Source organism: Mustela nivalis (assembly GCF_964662115.1).
Source record: "Mustela nivalis genome assembly, contig: HAP1_SCAFFOLD_701, whole genome shotgun sequence".
Taxonomy (NCBI): domain Eukaryota; kingdom Metazoa; phylum Chordata; class Mammalia; order Carnivora; family Mustelidae; genus Mustela; species Mustela nivalis.
In genome coordinates this window covers 273,478-294,030 of record NW_028135962.1, presented here as the reverse complement: position 1 = coordinate 294,030, position 20,553 = coordinate 273,478, and the positions used below count along the sequence as shown (strand labels likewise).

The window sequence follows — 20,553 nt, the reverse complement described above, 5'->3', positions numbered from 1 at the left end:
GTTCTCCATCTATCAGATGTTCCCGTCAGCCCGGCAGGTCCGGGATCACCAGTTCCCTCGGTGAGTGCCCACCTCATAGCCAGCACAAGGGGGAGCCTTCCGTCTACTAGTTGTAGGACTTGGGAATGTCACTGCACCTCTCTGACTTTCCCTCTCCTGTCCGGAAAAGTGGAGGTGCTAAGAGGATGAACCTCGTAGGGCGACTGCAGGGAGTCATGGGAGGAAACATGGCACGCGCCTCTCTGGGGCCTGGCTCTGCAGAAAGGGCTGCTGGACATGCTGGGCGTCTTCGCGCTGAACATTTCCCTCTCCAGGGAAGACGCGTTCAGGCTCAACCCTCACAGGCCTGTGGTCCTTCTGGGTCTAGAGAAAGGAAACGGAAAGCTGGCAGCTTTCCTATTGGCAAAGGACCTCTGAGATGCCATCTAGCTGGTCCTGACTGTGGTCCTTTATGTGCCCAGGTCGAGGGGACACTGGGAGCAGGCAGAGCAGCCCAAGGGCCACTCAGGATTTGCAAAGTCCTGTTTGGGATGATTTCATTCAATCATGGCTCTTAAGCACCTAGGAATGCAGGCTCTCTCTAGTCACCAAGAGCAGTGAATGGGTAACGTAGAGACAATGTCTGGGTCTCCATTCTCGTCCCAGGGTCACATAGGCACTCTCCACATCCTAAGCACGCATGTCTAGCGTTCATCAGATGGGGCATCTCTGTGACCTACTCTAGGGATGAATGGATCCACCTCTCTTGGGACCACGAGGATGCACTCTACGATCAAGGAAGAACAGGATAGGTCTTTGGGTGCCAGAGGAGGTCCTGCTGCCTCCACAGAGCAGGGTGGGAGGTGACAGGGGATGTTGCTGGCGAGGGATGTTCAGAACCATGGATCTCCCAGGACTCTCGATTTCCATGGGAGAGCTTAGTGGGGCAGCTTCCTCTGAAGAGGCCAAAGAGTCCGAGAGAGGTGTGGACGGGATGCCAAGCACTCTGGGAAGCAGAGCCCATTGTGGGCTGAGTTGGTGCCTACAACAGCCATCCCTTGGATGGTCCATTCTTGCTCCGCCTGCCCCTATCCATATCCACCTCCGCTGACCACCACAAGTGGGGCCAAGGACAGAAAGGGTGGGGACCGGACCACTCACCCGTCGGCCTCCAACCAAAGCCCAGACACTGGTCTGCAGGGAGGATGCATGACTGAGGGGCCAAAGGACAGACCTATGGGAGGTCCCTCCCTCATCCCACGTGGTCAGCAGTCAGCAAGGACAGCTCCAGAGGGGTTGCAAGTGGGCTGGCGCCATTCTGTGGGGCCCACACCGAAAGGATGGTGCTGTGGGAGTAGCGTGGAAAAGGAAGGGAAGGCCAGGTCTCTGACTCTGCCCCACATTTGACTTTCCCCAGCACTCTGTGTCCCATCTTGGGAACCTGGCCTGAGCAGACACGGCAGGATATCGGGCAGTCCCTGCACACTGCCCATGTGGAGGTCAAGGGGGCCTATGTGCACGTCACGTGGCATGACCGGGACCTAAACACCCATGCCCCCGTTCCGCTGAGGCAGCGGGAACTTCTGCAGCTCACAGAGGCTGAGGCGGAGGGTAAGGGGCATTGCAAGCTGGGAAGGCCATCTGGGATGGGGCTCATGGGCTGGGTATTCCTTGAAAGGCCATGGGATCCGTCCTGTTCAGGGAAAGGCACATGGAGTGTCAGTGATGTGGCTGAATCGTTCCCCTTACTCCCACCCCCGTGTCCGCTATGCGACGCGTTCTAGCAGCTGAGCCGGCCAAAGAGCCTCCCATGGAGCGAGAGGCAACCCTGGCTCTGCATCAGCCATCACCTTCAGGGTCCGAGCCAGCCTCCCCTCCACCGGCTGCTCCAGAACTGGAACAGGGGCTCCTAGGTTACGAATGGTCGCCGGGTCCTGAGGCACAGACGGCTGGGCCATCGGCTTGCCTGGGAGTTTGCACGCCAGCTGTCGCAGGTGCCACTGAGCCCACTCCAGCCGCAGAGGCATCCTGCCAACCCAAGAAGCGGCTCAAAGAGAAGGAGCCTGACCTCCTGGACTTCCCTCCCAAGCTGGTGGCAGAGCAGCTCACCTACATGGATGCGGTGAGCAGCTGGGCCCCCAGGGTAGGAGGGCAGGGCCGGCTTTTCTTCTGCTCTCCGCTGCCCTATACCGGCTTTTCCCTGATGTGGACTCCTAGGATATAGGGCCAGATCTCAGCTGCAGCCCTAACCGACCGGGGAAACCCATCAGGGTTTTTAGACCTGAGCTTTCACTGTCCAGCTGCGGACTGTGGAGACAGGCACTGAGAAGGACTGAGGCAGAGGTACCACGCAGATGCAATGACTCAGAAGCGAGAGCCCGTAAATGGGAAGGCTCTGGTCCCCCGCGGGGAGGAGGGCAGCTCCCTGTGTGCAATCCCGTCCATGGGTCGCCCACCCATCTGCCTGGGAGCCTGAGCACCATCAACCTGGCTTAGGCATCTGATGCGTCCTGAAGGACAGGCTAGACACGGAAAGCCATGCTTTCAGCCACCAGGTGACAATGGGCACCTGTAAGGAGACAGGGACCGCAGGGATGAGCATTTGGAGGAGGAGATGCCCCCTTGGGAGCACCACCTGGTGCGGCCCCCTGGACATGGAATGATCAGGGTGCACACGCCTCCCTCCCTTCCCTTGCCTCTCTTGGCTCCTGGGGCGTCCCGCACTGGCTTCCCTCGGAGAAGAAGAGGGGCATGAAATGCAGGCTCTCTAAGCAGGCTCCGGCCACATTCGCAGCCTCCTGAGCTCCAGCTCTGACCTGGGACCCCTCCCGAGGACATGAGTCTTGCATGGGCGAACATGTGTGGGGCTCAACACACCTCCCCCTGTCCCCTAGGAGCTGTTCAAGAAGGTGGTGCCCCATCAGTGCCTGGGCTCCGTCTGGTCCCGGAGGAACAGGCCTGGCAACGAGCACCTGGCACCCACAGTCCGGGCCACCATCGCCCACTTCAATGCTGTGGCCAGCTGCATCGTCACCACGTGCCTTGGCGACCCAAGCATGACAGCCCGGGACAGGGCCGTGGTGGTGGGCCACTGGATCCGGGTGGCCAAGGTATGCTGTGGGAGGCCCAGCTCCCTGAGGCTCGCCTGAGCCTCGGGAACTGCTCTTCTGTCTCGCTCCCTTCTCAGGGCTGAAGGCCCTGCTCTAAGGCCTGTGGTCCCTAGGCTCTTCCTCCCGGGGGCATGGCCCAACGTTGGGACGCTCAGTTCCCACGTGACGCCTCCTTTGCAGTGAGGGAAAATCCTCCCTCTCGCCAGCAGTGTTCCTCTTTAGGGCTGACCTGTGCCCTTCTGCAGCTCCCTGGACATCAGCTTCACCCGTGGGGGAGCCCTAAACCGAGGGGGGCACTAAAGCTCTCGAGCATCTGGGGCTCCTGCTCTCCCACTGACAGCTCCTTCTCCTCCCTCCCCCAGGCCTGTCAGATCCTAGGGAACTACTCCTCCCTGCGTGCCATCCTGGCTGCTCTGCAGAGTGCCTCCCTCCACCGCCTGCAGAGGACATGGGACAACGTTTCCAGGTGAGGAGGCTTCTCTGCAGGAGGGGCCAGGATGGAGGCGGGATCTCCCACAGGCCTGTCCTTTGCCCCCCTCAGTCAGCTTGGACCTCCTGGGAGGCAGCAAACCCTGACCAAAGGACCTGGGCCCGGGGCTGCTCCTCTCAGCCTTCCTGGGGAACAGGCCACCAGGCCTCCTGCTTGAGAAATCCAATGTCCTCCATGCCCCACCCTGGCCTCAGCTGAATTCCATATTTCCACGTGGTGACTTGGCAGCCACTGAAGTCTCTGCCCATGGTTCAGCCAGAACCCCACCCAAACCGAGCTGTTCAATTAAGCTGGGAAGGGACGCCCAGGGGGACGCCCAGGAGAACGCCCTCCCATGTCCTACGAAGACCCCAGTGCTCAGAGCAGCCCAGAGCAAACCCTCAGCCAGCCCCGTGGACATGCGGGGCTGCTCCAAGAAAAGGGACTCGCACTCTACCCTGCCACGTTAGGACTCCCCTGAGCCTAACTTCTTTCCCTCTCTTCAGGAAGAGCTTCCGAACATTCCAACAGCTCTGCACAGAAGGCAACCCCCAGGGCAGGGAACTACTCATCAAGGTAGCACGGGAGGTGCAGGGCTCCAAGGACAGGAGAGGGGTGGGAGGAGGCGTGATCCTGTGTGGATGAAGTAGGGAATGGCCTGAAGCATTCCTCGGGGAGCAGAAGCCTTTGGCAGGAATGTGCTGACAGCCTGGGCTGAAGATTCCCCCTGGGGCTGGGACAAGCGGGTGCTGCCCATCCAGACTCCCTAGGCTAGATTTCAGGTCTCTCTGTGTCCATCCATCGAGAAGGTCCACATGGGGGCCCACATGAACGCGGACAGCCCAGAGGACAGGCCCCTGCTCACAGATGGGGTGGGGATGGGTTGTGGGCCACAAAAATGATGATCCTAAGAGGATCCTGAGTGCTCAGGAGACCGCAGGAGGTAGGTGGAGTTCCCCCTTCTGCCCATGGGAAAACAGGCTCAGGGAGGCCAGGCTCCAAGCTCCAGGTCCCCCATGGACTGAATGGGGGAGCTGAGATTGTTCTAGAAGGACTCGTGGCATGCTTCAGGGGAATGGAGCGTCAGTATCAGCAGACGTAGGTCGGACGTCTAGGGTCTGCAGTCCAAGACGGTGGGCGCAAGGGGACTGAGGCTATTCTGCTCTCAAGGATCTTGTCCTTGGCCCTCTAGAAGCGGCCCTCGAACAAACTGGCCAGCCTGGTGAGGCAGCTGCAGAGAGCGCGGAAGGGGCTGCCCAAGAAGGTGAGTGTGCCTGAGGGACAGGGCCTCCAAGGCCAGGGGAGAGGGGCTCCTCCCTGAGGGCTAGAAGCGTCCAGATCAGGACAGGTGGGACCTGCCACTCCAGCTCCACCTCCTGCCTGCCGCCACAGTTGCTCAATGTCTTCTTTCCTGGGGACCAGGAGGAAGGAGTCTAGCAGGCTGGGTAGAGAATGGATTTGGGGCTGGGGAGGGGCCCGGGGCTCCATAGCCAGGGGGTTTTTTGAATTTCAAAAAGCAGGCCCTGGAGGGGATTAGGAGGAGTCTGATGTTCTGGGAGGGTGAGGGGAAAGCGAATCCAGGGGAAGCAACTAAGGGTCCTAGGCCCTTTTCCATGTGGGAAAGTGGGGTGGGCCAGGACGCTGAAGTCTTTTCGGGGAGGGCCCCTGTGGGCACCAGACAGCAGGGACTCATCCCAAACCTACCCCTCATGACACAGGGTGTCGTCCCATACCTTGGCACTTTCCTCTCCGACCTGGTGGTGCTTGATACAGCAATGGAGGACTACCTGGAGGTGGGTGAGCCTGAGGATTGTGGAGGAGGGACCAGAGTCCTGAGGACAGGGAGCAGAGAGTCCCCGGACTGAGCCCTGAGCTCTGAGTCCTTCGGAGACCTCCCTTCCCCACAGCCTCACAGCCGCCCCTAAGAACTGGCATCTCTTGCCCATCTCAGTGCTGAGGGAAGGGAGTCTGCGCCCATCTCAGTGCTGAGGGAAGGGAGTCTGCACCCAGACGGGTGGCCCAAGACTGGGGAAGCACCAGCGCATCCTGAAGGTGAAGCTGCATGCGCTCTGTGTGCATGGGCTGCAGCCTCTCCCTCAGACCTTGCCTGTCGGGGACAGTGAAGTCAGGACCCTGCACATCAGCCACACTTCAGGAGCCCAGCAGATCCTGCCTGCCTGAGGCGTCTGCCGCTCCCTTCAGTCACCACAGAGTGTTGTGCTGCAGGGTGCTGACCGGGAGCCCTTTCACCATCCCCCAGTCTTCCTTCCTCTGGACCCCAGGGCTTGCCCTAACCCCAGTCTCATTGTGTGTGTGGCTTGGCGGCCCACTCCGGGGTCCTGGCCTACGCGCAGCCTCAGAACGGGTGGGTGTAAGGTGCTAGGACTGACCGGGGGCCTCTTTCTGAAGGACAATGGTTGTCTACTTTCCAGGGCAATGAGATCAACCACCGCAAAAAGAATAAGGTGAGCATACGTAGCCCTGGCTGTAGGGAAGGGCAGGCAGACCCTATCAGAGACGCCCCTGGGAAGAACATTGCTTGGCTCCATCCACTCCCCTCCATCTCCCATTTCCTGGGACAGGTTGCTAAGAATGAAGTGCAAGACCCATCGAGTCAGTCAGTAGGGATCCAGAAGGGCATCAAGGAGAACTTCCCTTGATGGAGGAGGGGCTAATTCTACTAGCCTCTGAGAACAGTTTGGGACCAGACGAAGTTGCATGCAGGAGGGTGGTCATGTGTGCCAAGACCCAGGACCCGACCCCTGTCCCGCTGCTCGGCCCTCACCTGGCCCTGTAGCTTCCCCACCCAGGCTCAGGGTGCATCCTGTGCCTCTGTCCCGGCCCAGGAATACCGAGTCCTCACGGACATCATGCTGCTCCAGGCGGCGGCAGAGAATTACTGCCTAGAGCCCCAGCATCCATTCACGGCCTGGTTCTGGGCTGTGGAGCGGCTCAGCGAGGAGGACAGGTGAGGCCCACTCAGGAGCTGGGTCAGGCGACGTCGGGGTGGACTCTTTCTGCTGGCCCCGCCTGGGATCCTCCTTCTAGGGCTCCCTGGGCAGCCAGACACCAGCTGTGGGAAAACCCTGGGAGGGACTCCTGAATGCCAGCTGCTGCTCAACTCACAGGTGTCCCTCTGTCCTTAGCTACAACCTGTCATGCCAGCTGGAGCCGCGGTCCTAGCTGGCCAGCAGAACACAAGCACCAGGACCACTGGCTACAGCCACCATCAGACCTGAACCCGTGCACACTGGCTGAGCCAAGGATTGCCCCTCGGCCCCTGGGCTACTTGTGGTGCACGAGCCCCATCCGCTGCTCAACACCCCTTCCTCTCCCCTACAGAATTACTTGTTCTGGAAGGGGCAATATTGAATATAATTAAAGGGTTGTTATTTAACCACAACCACCACCACCACAACAACAAAAAGGAATGAGAACCCTTGGGATTAAAGTTTTCTTACCCAAATAATAATAGTAGTAGTAGTAGTAGTAATAATAATAATAATAATAATAATAATAATAAAGGTTTTTATTTTCTCCTCTACCTGCCCACGTGTGCGTTTGGTTCTTTTATTTCCTACGGTAATGTACAACGTGTACAGACTCTCTTCTTCATTCCTGAACCCAGAAATCTTACAGAGTCAGCAGCTATTCAATGGGGCAGAAAGGAGAGGAGCCAGCCCTCCTCACTTCTGGTGGCACTACTCATTACTGGTGGCACCTCCCAATGCCGTTTCCTCAGAGGACAGGTTCATTTCTGTGTCAGGCATCTGGGCAAACAGCAGACACAGCCCTCAGGACCCCTGAGATGGAGACGTTGCAGGTCCTTCCCCAGGAAGGCAACAAACCCTGACCAGGCGAGTCCTGGAGAGTTCCTTCCCCTCCCCAGAACTATGTGCTGCCCAGGAGAGGGGCTGCTACTCTACCCTCTAAAGCAAGGAGGACGATGTCTTGCTTCCTTGGGGATATGCTACGTGTGCGTGTGTTTGTGCGGGTTTGGACCCAGTATTTGGGACTGACGGTTGTCGAGTTCAGTCTCCTGAATTGCATCAGCACGATGTAGGGAAAACACATGCAAAGAGATTCAACCCTGCCTGTGGAAGCTCCAAAATCTGAGGAAGATATTTTGTAAATGGAAGAAGGGCAGGCAGGACGTCCCGTCCTCAGTTTCCCTAGAGGCTCTCCAGGTTCACCCTTTACCAAGACTGGAATCCCCCTGGGATCCTTATCCAGGATCTCTGGATTCCTTTTCCCTGCTTCTTTTGGGTGAGGCTGGAGAAAAACGAAAGAAACTGGGAGGTGTCTCTGGCTCTATTCACGTCTATGCTGACCTAGGAGCTAGGATGTCCAGCCATCCTGCATTTCCTTACGCAGTTCTTGGCAAGGCCGTGGGGCCCTTCAGGCCCCTGACCCTCTTGGTCAGGTCCATGGTAGCCACTGCTCCCTGGCTGGGGCCTGATGGAGCAGAGATTGGTTCTCCCTTGCCAGGATAAAGGTTCAGATCCTTGACCAGAGAAACCCCACACTCTCCTGGCTGGCCAAGGGCACTGTCAGGTCCAGGTGGTTCTGAAGTCCCTGGTCTCCATCATCCACCAGGTGACACACCCATGTTCCACTCACTTGTCTGAAATGGGGAACTCGCCTGACGCGGTAGACCAACACACACATGGAATGTGAGCAGGGGAGAAGCGTCTATCATGCAAATGGATGCGAAACGAAGCAAGGGTAGGAATCCTTCTCTCCAGACACAACAGACTCTGAACCAAAGGGGGGAGGTACGAAGCCACAGAGAAGGACACTACTTCCTCGCAAGGGAGGCCATGTAATAGGAGAGAACATCTCGAAATATGTAGACACGCACCATGGGAGCACCCAAAGGCATCCAACAGTGCATAACAAACATAAAGTCACCTTTGACAGCCGTACCATGCAGTGGGGGACTCTAACACCCCACATCTGCTAATGGACACAGGATCCAAACTGACAATCAACAGGGAATCTATGGCTTTGAGGGATGCACCCGTTTCAACACGTAGATGCAGAACCTTCCACCCTGAAACCGCAGCATCCGCAGTGCTGGATTTCCAGTGCACATGGAACATTCTCCAGAGTAGATCACACGTTAGGGCACAACCCAAGTCTCAACAAACTCCAAAAGATGGATATCATCCCACGCATCTTTTCTCAGCACGATGCTACGGAACGCCAAATGAACCCTAAGAGCAACCCTGGAGAGACCACGAATCCATGGAAGTTCAATTACATGCTACCCAACCAGCACTGGGTCAACCCGGAATCCAAAGAGGATGTCCAAAATTACATGGAAGCAAAAGGACACGCCAAGGGTCCCCAACCTTGCAGATACAGCGCCAGGGAATCTAAGAAGACAGGATCCAGCACCACAAGAAAAATCCCCAATACCATCAGCTGACACATAAGGACCTAGCCAAAGCACAACACAGAGCTCCTGAGCAGTCGCTCAGCCTGGGCGAGTTGGAGCTCCTGCTGTTGGGTGCAGGCTTAGCTTCCATCTCGACTCTAAGTCCCAGCCTGGGGGGTGTTCTTTCCTTTCTCCCAGGACCATCCCCACCAGGGCCACTGGGGAATCAACCCTTCAGGGGGTTCTCGGCAGAGAGAAATGGCCCAAAGGGCCCAGGAAACAACCACCCCTTCCCCACTGGTGGATCAAGGTGGCCCATTAGCGCTCCCTCTGTGGAACATTCCACAGTGCTTTTGGGGGGACGACCCTCTCAGGCTCTGATGCCCAGGGTTTCTCGGCAAAGGGCAGATTCCGACTGAGTACCCCTGGGAGGGACCTGACACTCTGCACTTCCGGCATGCTCGCAGCTAATGCCCCGGCCACCTGTCCCCGGAGCACACGGAGAGACAACTTGCCAGCGGACCAGTGGACAAAACGTCCTCTCTTTCACCACCAGGAAGAGATCGATGCGCAACCGTCTGGCAGCCACAAAGAGGTGTTTGATTGTCAGGAAGATCAACAGCCAGGCAGGGCTTGGTCCACCCCCACAGGCCTCTCCTCCTCTTCTCCTCCAGAGTATAGGGAGGCAGGATGGCAGGAAAGACAGTTTGTTCAGTGGAAGCGAAATCCTGAGCTTGAGTCCCTTTCTCCCTAGTAGCCTGGGCACTCCTACGCTGCTTCCACTGTGGCCTCTGTGCAAGGCCATTCGAAACACCAGTGCTGGCTTGCGAAGTTCCGGGATACTGGGCAGAAAGCGATGGAACACAAGAGAGTCCCAGGGAAGTGACAACGGGTTTGGTCATGAAAGCTTGAAGCTGTCAAAGACCATCTCTTGCCCTATGTTCCCTTGGTCAGAAACCTTTCAGCAACCGCTCAGAGGAGAGACAGGCAGGTACAGAGCAGGGATGGGGAACCCTGGGAGCCACTGTGGACCGAACCGTGGGTGTTTTGTTAACATGGGCTTTGATTCATGTGTGACTTTTCAGAAACAGAAAAGAATAAAGGGAATCAGGAAACAGAGGCAATCAAAAACACCGGCTCAAATATAGGGAACATACTGTTGGGAACCAGGTGGGCGGATGGGTGGAAGAGGGGGTGGGGATTAAGAAGACACTTACTGTGCTGAGCACCGAGTCACATACAGAATTCCTGAATCCCTACTCTTCAACTGAAACGACGAAAATACTGTACGTCCATTAGACTGTATTTTCAAAATTGTCTTTGAAAGGTGGGTATTAGGAGACCAAAATGAGATTACGCTCTGAGAGTTTCCCAATCAGGTCTCCTCAGGCTGTACGTGAATGCACCTTAAAGATCAGTGAAAGAGCCCAAAGACAAAAGTGACATCTGTTGATATGGAAAGGCCAGTGCCCACCTCTGTGATCACAGAAAACACACACCTTCCTATGATATTGGCTGTCGTAAAAGCATTTCACCGACGTCCCCTTGGAGCTACGCTCCTCTGGTATTTCCATTCTCCTTGGTTGTGTGTCCTCATGGAGTAGTTGAAGGGAATATTGCTACCCCGTGTTTGGTGGACTAAACCAAAGCTGGCTATTTCTAGCCCCTGGAAGACTGAGCTAAAGGGCCTTCTGGAAAACATTGCACAACTGGATCTCTCATCGTCTTCCAGAGAAGGAAAGGGAGGCCCCAAAGGGCACCAGTGGAACAGGAACACAGAGGAGGTTCTCCTGACACCAGCATCAGGATCCCAACTCCCTGAGCAAGAATGAAGAACCCCCGTCCCCCCACACACAATGGACACATATCACTGGAATGGGTCAGTTCCCAGGAAAAGCGAAATGCGGCCAAACATGGAAAGGTACACAATAACCTCACTGAAAGAAAGCCCACTGGGATCCCCTGCCCTGGGTCTTAAGTTCCACCTATGCATGAAGCCATTTGATAATCACAGGGGAAGGGAGGGAAAACTGAATGGGAAGCCACCAGAGAGGGAGAAAAACGATGCGAGGCTCTTCTCTAAGAAACAAGCAGAGGAGCCTAACAAATAGCAGGGAGCACATGGGGAGTTAGAGAGGAGAAGGGAGTTAGGGAAAACTGGAAGGGGAGGTGAACCTTGAGAGACTATAGACTCTGGAAAACAATCTGAGGGTTTTGAAGGGGCGGGGGCGTGGGAGGTCGGGGTACCAGGTGGTGGGTATTATAGAGGGCACGGATTGCACGGAGCACTGGGGGTGGTGCAAAAATAATGAATACTGTTATCCTGAAAATAAAGAAAAATTAAATTAAAAAAAAAAGCAAAGAAACAAGCAGAGGGTTGCTGGAGGGGAGGTGGGTGCGGGTATGGGACAATTCGGGCAGGAGCATAAAGGAGGGCATGCGATGGGATGAGCACTGGGGGTGAAACGCAACTGATGAACAGCTGGGCACTACCTCGGAAGCTGATGAGGAACTGTACGGTGGCTTACTGACTTTCCACAACAACAACAAAATACAATCCAAGGTTCTGTGTTTCCTTGATTTTCAAAGTGGAAAATACGGGATGATATCTTTTCTTCCCTCAAGCAAGGAAATGACATAGCCTATTCACGAAAAGGCAATGCTCAGGACATTCTACCCCTTTCAGCCCTAAAGAAGTTTTTCAAACAGGCTTTCACCAGTTGCAGTCCTCATGCCCTTCTAGTCATTTCGGAGCACTCTTGACAGGGGGCAAACCCTTTTTTTCTTCAAGGTGACTCACCCCAAGCAGGTAATATCCCTATGTGCCACAGGAGTGACTACAGGTGCGCCCCCCCCCCCAACCTTTCCAAGGGCCTCACTACAAGTTTTCCAGAAAGGTGGCATGAATAGTACTGGCTGGAAGGTGGATGCTGCATGACATCCATCCCTTTGTTCACTTGAGGGATGACTAGGGGCAAAGTCTCCATCTCAGTCGTGGACGTGCCAGAGCTCTCCAGCTCCCCTTCAGACACGGCCCTGCCCTCTCTCCCATAGAAGAACCTGCAGAACTACGTGACCATGAACTGGGAACACACAACAAGGGTACAAAGGTCTTACCTGAATTCAGCTCAGCATGGCAATGACAGACTGGTCCCTCTTGGAGGTTGTTCCCAGTGTCCTTGAGGCATTCGAACCCCTTCTTGGCGGCTGACTCCAGACAGTGGCTCACCTGTCACAGTGGCTCATGATAGAGGGATGAGAAGTTCCTCGGAGACAGGTGTCACCACACCACTATCATCACCCTTTGTCGTGGAATAAATCTATGTCCCTCGTCGGATTAAGAAACCCTTCAAACAGGACTGGAGCAGGTGGCAATAAAAGGCTCCCTTTGAAGAAGGGCTGAGCTTGGGGACATGTCCAGTCCTATGTCTCACTGCTGCCATCACCACACACAGTGGTGCCCCAAATGGGCAGGGTACCATTTCCAGTATACGGCTCCTGCTCGCCCAAGGTACCTATTCCTATCATCGCGCCATCGCATCTGGTCAGGACCCCAGCATTAGGCCTGTGCGTCTCCAGTTCCTGCTGCTGCCTGCCTCCACCAGCGATCCTGTTTCCTCTCTGAATTCCGAGCGCCGCAGCATCCATCTTCCTCACCTTCACAAAACAGGATTGTGCAATGATTTCATGGATACGACCTGCAAGGCACAGGATGGAAAAGAAAAGGAAACTCACACCCTGGACATTCAGGATACTTAAAATCTTTGTGACTTGAATGACGTTATCAACCAAGGGAAAGCACAGTCCAGAAGTCGGGAAAGCATGTTTGCAAACCATGGATCTGGCAGGTTCTCAATATCCACAATATCTAGAGATCCCAGGAACTCAACAACATCAACAACAAGAGAAAAACAAGTCAAATGTGATGTGTGAATGTACACATGGGCAAGAGACATAACCTCAAAGCTATACGCAAGGAAGGAAATTGCAAGCAATGAGATACCTTTATGAATCCATGAGGTTGGCTCCCCATGGAAAAAGAAAAACAAAACAAAACACAACAAAGCAAAACAAAACAAAACAAAACACTCGGGAGAAAGGAAAAGACCAAGCCATGGCAAAGATAAAGAGAATTAGGAACCTTGCTGATTGGGTGTGGTAGGAATGTTTAAGGGCATGCTTGTGAAATCAGTATGACAGCTCTTCACAAAAATCAACTTGAGTGGGACACCTGGGTGGCTCAGTCTGTTGAGGTCTCAGGATCCTGGGATGGAGTCCCACATCGGGCTTCTTGCTCAGCCGGGAGCCTGCTTCTCCCCTGCCTGCTCTGCCTGCCACTTCTCCTGCTTCTGCATGCCTCTTTCTCACGCTGACAAATGAATAAATAAACCGTTTTTAAAAAATCAACTTTCGCACTACCATGTGTTTTAGTACTTGCCCTTCTGTGCTAGGTACCCACATTCATGAACAGGATAGTATGGTCCTGGAGACTTATCTGAGCACACCTTCTCATGGCAGCATGGTTCCTAAAAGCTAACCCATGAACGCAATCCAAGTATCTGTCCAGGGAGGAACAGATGTTGTATATACAGACGTTGGGATAGTATTCATTCGCTAAAGAGGACAAAAACATTGACATGCGCCACCCCGTGGGCGAACGTTGAGGAGGGTGTGCTAAGTGAGAGGAGTATGCATGAAGATAACCAACTTGGACTCCACTCTTAGGACCTACCTAGAGTGGACTCCGAAGGACAGAAAGTAGAATGGTGTTTGCCAAGGGCTGGAAGGAGGCGCTCGCGGGAAGAGTCTGACGCATGCTAAAGAGCTTTAGATGGACAAGATGCCAAGGAGATGGGAAGGTGGGTTCCAGGGAGCTTGGGACAAAGACATTAATGCTTTTTAAGACATTTAGAATGTACTCCGTGAACTTCATGGACTTCACGACCTAAAAATAAATTGCACTGAAAAGCTGCAAAGATGGAGAAATGAACACAGGACCATTTCATCTGGCCCTTTATACCCTTTCCAGGTAGGTCCTCTCTCAGCCATTCGACTTCTGCCATTTTCCTTGAGACAACATGGAGCCAACAAAATGTCCTTCTGTGCCTACTTCGAGGTTGAAAGACAGAATTGCCCCACCCGGGACAACTTTATGTGAGAAGGTATTTTTCAGAGTTAATTTCTTGAGACCTGTTATTCCTTGATCATGTTTTCAAACAGAACCCAAACTGAACATTCTCCTTCGTCTGCTTGATTTTTCCTTCCCTGATTTTTTCCCCCCACTCAGAACCCATTGTTGATGCAAGGGCTTGGGTGTTCCTATGCCTGTCGTCATCTACTGACTTTAGCTTCTGCTGTTTCCAGTTTTGCTTACGTGTCATTCCTTTACCAAGTCAACTTTCCCGAGGCTCATTATGAATAGTAAAATATTTTCGGCCCCAGTTGGATTGAAAGAACTGACATCGAGCACTGTGCACGTCTCAGCTACACAACACAATGACTTCATGTTCCTAGGCCCTAAAAGGATGACCAGAATAAGCGGTGTTCACAAGGATTCCTGACCATGGGGGTGGGCGCAGGGAGTTCTTGGCCATATTCCTTGGCTGTCTAGGAGTATGTTCCCAGGCGTGGAACTCTGGGATCCTACGGTAGATTGTTGGTTGGGAGCATAGGAGCTAACAAATGCCGGTGAGGACAGGGAGAACAGGGAACCCTTGGACACCATCCGTGGGAATGCACACTGGCACAAGTCACTGTGCAACACAGTATGGAGGGTCCCACAGTCTAGAGATGGACCAACGCACCAAACAGTGCCATGCGAAAGAAAAGAGCAAGCGTTCCGTGAGACAAACGAAGAATACTCTGAAAGAGGGCTGCAGAGTCATTGGAGAGAAAGGCCCGAAAGGCCTCACTGAGGGGGACAGCGCTGAGGACAGAATAAAAACAAGGGAGCTAGTCCCACACAAGTCTGGCTGCCCTGTGTCATGAAGAGGGAAGGCACCTCTGCCTTAGAGCCTCACTACCAGAAGCTGGGTTGGCCAGAGGACATGAAAGAGGCATCCAGTGTGGCTGGAGAGCAACTGGGAGCAGAGCAGAGGGTGGTGAGGAAGGCAGGGACAGGGCCTCAGGCCTGGGAGACAGGTAGCGATCTCTTGTCCCTCTGCAACGGCATTGCCCCAATACCCTGCATCTTCAAATGCATGGACTGAATGCCCCACAGTTGTTGCAGAAGAGGAATGGAGGCACAATTCCGCATGCTTCCTCCACATCACCATACTTGTGAGCCCGTGGTTGTAACTGAGGCTGGACTAGCAGAGGATTTTCCCCAACTTAGCACCCATCATTCGGGGAGCCATTCAACTCAGAATCTGAGTTTCTGGGCGCATGTTGGCCTTGCCACTGCCTCCGATCCTGGCACTGTGAGCCTCGATAGATGGCAGCGCCAACCATCTGGGCATGTTTTTCGCTTCAGATTCCGAGAAGAAAAGGGGAACAAGGGAGAAGTGGACCATGAGCAAAGAAACTAGGAAGTGCGAAACTCCTTGCCTGACATCTAGAGAAACACGAGGCATGCTATTTCATCACGTTGAGTAAGTACATCGCGTGGCTCAGAAGCCACTCGCTAACCACCCAGAGCTTGCAGAGTGATGCCTCCACCACAGGTCAGGATCCCTGGGAGCCACTGTGAAGGCTGCTCCCCTCATATACCAGAACGAGGGAAAGAGGTCTCCTTCTAAAGCTATGTGGGAAACAACTGAACCGTTTCACTACCGAGGATGACAAAGTCTGCATCTTCGTGCATTTCCACCCCATCATGGTGCCCCATTATAATGACGCCAAGAGGGAAAGGGACGGTTCCAAAACGACACAAAGCCGGGACCCAGGCCTCCTCGCAGCGTTCCTCCAGGCCACGTCCCACCCCTTCCTGCAATTCATCTGGCCTTCTATGTGTGCCTCTGATTTCCCGTGACACTGTCGCACACATACCACAAATACGGTCTACATTCACCCTAAGATGTCCCAAGGAACTAGATTCTCCCTGGTCCCCACTATGCAGGTTGGGAATGTGGGCACTAGGGGAGACACACAATGACTGAGGACACAGGAGTGGGAAAGGACAGAGAACAAACGTCTGACTTCAGCTCTGTCTCCTGAAAGGGAGGACCTGAGTGCCAATTCCAGAGCATGGTGCCTCTGGCACTTTTGGCTCATTGTGTACAGTCCCGGGGAAGAGAGGTCAAGAGCCAAGTGAAGGGGCTGCAGAGAGGGGGTGACTTTAGGAAGGGCCCCAGGTATTAGAATCCTGAAAGCGTGACCTCATATTCTTCATGATAGGCCCCAACTGAACTTAGAACTCTCGCAACCAGGCACCCACTTTCAAAGGGCAACCTGCTCTCCAGCACACTTGAGTGGAGACCTTCGACAGAACACCATGTTCAGTTGTTGTCTTCCTACTTCCAGGGGTGCTGGGCCCACAGGAGCCCAGAGCCAGAGACATGACTGCAGTTGCAGACAGTGCTTCAGCCCTCTTTTCCGAAGCTTCTGGTCATGGGGCCGGAGACACCAACAGGTAACACAAGGCAGCTCGGGGCAGCCCACTGGAGAGTGGGCAACAACTGTGGTCCCACCTCAGCGGGCACACACCACTGTCCCTTACTGTGTGGGAGCGCATCTCTCTCTCTCTCTCTCTCTCTCTCTCTCTCCCTGTTTGTGTGTGTGTGTGTGTGTGTGTGTGTGTGTTTGTAGAAGTGGGGACAGGGGATGAGGGATATGCCCTTCCTGGGCAGAAGCAAGCTGCCTGGTGTTGGAGGCTGGACCCATCTGTCATGTTCATACCCCAGGTCATAGCAGGCTGGATGAAAAGGGGAGGGTGACACAATGATAAGGCTCATGGTAGTCATGAGCCTTAGAGTGTCCTCTGGCTACGTCCTTGCTCAATGTCTTTTCAGCCATCCCTCTTAGCCTGAACTGGAGAACACGATGTCTAGTGGGGGTGTCCCCTGGTGGCAATGTTCCGGGAGGCTGCTAATGGCTCTTGGCCCTGTGTCTATGGGGCACTGCCTTTTCAGAGCTGCACCCCAGAGACTGTGAATGAGCTGGCTGGGGACTTCAACGACTCCAACTCGCTGGACAAAGGTCAGGTGTCCCAGGCCACCCAGGATCAGTGCTGCTCTGAGGTGAGAATAGGAAGAAGCTCCTCCACACCCAGGGCCCCCATGCAACGATGGGGACAAACCTGGGGCCTTCCCAGAGTGTTTCCACTTGACTATTCCACCGGCCCCACCCCAGAGTAACCCACACCTCCGCACATATGCCACACCTATGGGTAAGTAAGGGAGGAAGACACTCTTCACCTACGTGGGACTGGTAGAGAATAGAGTGAATGCTTTCCGTGGCATGGGGGGAAGTTGTTTTGATTTCTTTCCTCTGGCCTTGTGTTGCTTTTCACAAAGCCATGAGTATCTTGGCCTTTTCCCATGGGTTTTACGATTTTCCCTACTCATGCCAGCTAACAAGTGGAGAACCCAGCTGGGTTCTGGAGAACTGGCCCACGCCCTTCTAAATCCTCATACCAGATAGGGTGATTGAACCTACAAAAGGGCCGGTGGGATCAAGCCATTCTACACGTCTTTCTGGAATGTATCAACTCTCAGAACACATCGAATCCTAGGAGGTCCACCAGCTCACAGGCTCTTTCCCTCTAGGTCCTCACAGTCCCCCTTTCTAAAGGACGTGGTCTGCTACAGTGACTCGGTCTAGCATTGCTGCTGGAACTTGACGTGACTCAAACTGCTTGCCATTCCAGCAATGCTGCAAGGAAAGGGCACCTCAAGGGTCCTCACAGATGATTTGGGTCACTCCATCTGCCAGACCGTAGACCCAAAGATTGGGTGGAAGGCCTCCGATGCCTCCTGGCCCAGGTAGCTGGCTCTGGCATGAGCTGCTGCAAGGCTTCAGCTACTCCATCTCCCTTGACAAGCAGCAGGGACCTCAGGCCACCAACAACATCCAGTCCTGGTCTGGGGTGAGAACGGGCCCAGGTTCATGGCCAGTCTCAGGACCCAGAGATGACCGGGGCCAGCCCACAGCCCAGACTAGACACAACTGGCTGCCCTGGGGCCTGCCAAGGAAGGTGGTTTCCCCCTGAACCTTTCTGCCCCTGACAGCAACAGGCCAAACCGCATCAGCATAGGCGAAATGCCATGTAGCCCATGCTTTGGACAGATCTCAGACCCAACGCGGATGACCTTGAGCAGGCTTGGAGATGCTCAACCTCTCTTTTCTCCTCTCAACAGTAGGGCTCCTTCCTCATGACTCCATGGCATACACATACAGATCTTCATACGGGCTAGGAAGAGACAGACAGGCTATTGCTGTCCAGCGAACCACACATGTTGAAGTCACCAGTACATTTAAGCCTAGATGGGTCCTTTGGAGGTTGGTTTTAGGTTTTCAGCCAAGAACCTTTTTTCTGGGTGGGCACACAAGTCCCTCGTCGTCTTGCCCAAGTTCCCAAAGGGATGGGAGGATGCAGTCTGAGCTCCAGACCCTGCTCTTCCTGGGGCTTCACGGCGTTGAAGCTGACTATGTTGCTCCCCACCCCGCCCCCTTGTCTGCCTGCTGGAAAAGGCATCATCCCTGTCCCCGGACGAGGCCTGCACGATGCTGGAGCTCAAACAAGGCACAGTGCAGAGATGGAGACATTCCCTGCTGCTATCCTTCCCGGATAGAAGCCTCTCAATCGTCACCACCATGTTCTCCATCTATCAGATGTTCCCGTCAGCCCGGCAGGTCCGGGATCACCAGTTCCCTCGGTGAGTGCCCACCTCATAGCCAGCACAAGGGGGAGCCTTCCGTCTACTAGTTGTAGGACTTGGGAATGTCACTGCACCTCTCTGACTTTCCCTCTCCTGTCCGGAAAAGTGGAGGTGCTAAGAGGATGAACCTCGTAGGGCGACTGCAGGGAGTCATGGGAGGAAACATGGCACGCGCCTCTCTGGGGCCTGGCTCTGCAGAAAGGGCTGCTGGACATGCTGGGCGTCTTCGCGCTGAACATTTCCCTCTCCAGGGAAGACGCGTTCAGGCTCAACCCTCACAGGCCTGTGGTCCTTCTGGGTCTAGAGAAAGGAAACGGAAAGCTGGCAGCTTTCCTATTGGCAAAGGACCTCTGAGATGCCATCTAGCTGGTCCTGACTGTGGTCCTTTATGTGCCCAGGTCGAGGGGACACTGGGAGCAGGCAGAGCAGCCCAAGGGCCACTCAGGATTTGCAAAGTCCTGTTTGGGATGATTTCATTCAATCATGGCTCTTAAGCACCTAGGAATGCAGGCTCTCTCTAGTCACCAAGAGCAGTGAATGGGTAACGTAGAGACAATGTCTGGGTCTCCATTCTCGTCCCAGGGTCACATAGGCACTCTCCACATCCTAAGCACGCATGTCTAGCGTTCATCAGATGGGGCATCTCTGTGACCTACTCTAGGGATGAATGGATCCACCTCTCTTGGGACCATGAGGATGCACTCTACGATCAAGGAAGAACAGGATAGGTCTTTGGGTGCCAGAGGAGGTCCTGCTGCCTCCACAGAGCAGGGTGGGAGGCGACAGGGGATGTTGCTGGCGAGGGATGTTCAGAACCATGGATCTCCCAGGACTCTCGATTTCCATGGGAGAGCTTAGTGGGGCAGCTTCCTCTGAAGAGGCCAAAGAGTCCGAGAGAGGTGTGGACGGGATGCCAAGCACTCTGGGAAGCAGAGCCCATTGTGGGCTGAGTTGGTGCCTACAACAGCCATCCCTTGGATGGTCCATTCTTGCTCCGCCTGCCCCTATCCATATCCACCTCCGCTGACCACCACAAGTGGGGCCAAGGACAGAAAGGGTGGGGACCGGACCACTCACCCGTCGGCCTCCAACCAAAGCCCAGACACTGGTCTGCAGGGAGGATGCATGACTGAGGGGCCAAAGGACAGACCTATGGGAGGTCCCTCCCTCATCCCACGTGGTCAGCAGTCAGCAAGGACAGCTCCAGAGGGGTTGCAAGTGGGCTGGCGCCATTCTGTGGGGCCCACACCGAAAGGATGGTGCTGTGGGAGTAGCGTGGAAAAGGAAGGGAAGGCCAGGTCTCTGACTCTGCCCCACATTTGACTTTCCCCAGCACTCTGTGTCCCATCTTGGGAACCTGGCCTGAGCAGACACGGCAGGATATCGGGCAGTCCCTGCACACTGCCCATGTGGAGGTCAAGGGGGCCTATGTGCACGTCACGTGGCATGACCGGGACCTAAACACCCATGCCCCCGTTCCGCTGAGGCAGCGGGAACTTCTGCAGCTCACAGAGGCTGAGGCGGAGGGTAAGGGGCATTGCAAGCTGGGAAGGCCATCTGGGATGGGGCTCATGGGCTGGGTATTCCTTGAAAGGCCATGGGATCCGTCCTGTTCAGGGAAAGGCACATGGAGTGTCAGTGATGTGGCTGAATCGTTCCCCTTACTCCCACCCCCGTGTCCGCTATGCGACGCGTTCTAGCAGCTGAGCCGGCCAAAGAGCCTCCCATGGAGCGAGAGGCAACCCTGGCTCTGCATCAGCCATCACCTTCAGGGTCCGAGCCAGCCTCCCCTCCACC

At 54.9% G+C, this 20,553-nt stretch overlaps 1 long non-coding RNA gene across 1 annotated transcript in view; it reads right to left on the bottom strand.

Annotated features, from left to right (window-relative positions):
• LOC309857432 overlaps positions 1–20,553 on the bottom strand; it is a 296,182-nt gene that overhangs the window by 105,151 nt on the left and 170,478 nt on the right. Inside the window, exon 9 of the long non-coding RNA XR_014307711.1 lies at positions 12,056–12,636. This is a non-coding gene — a long non-coding RNA (uncharacterized lncRNA). The remainder of the gene's footprint in view (positions 1–12,055; positions 12,637–20,553) is intronic.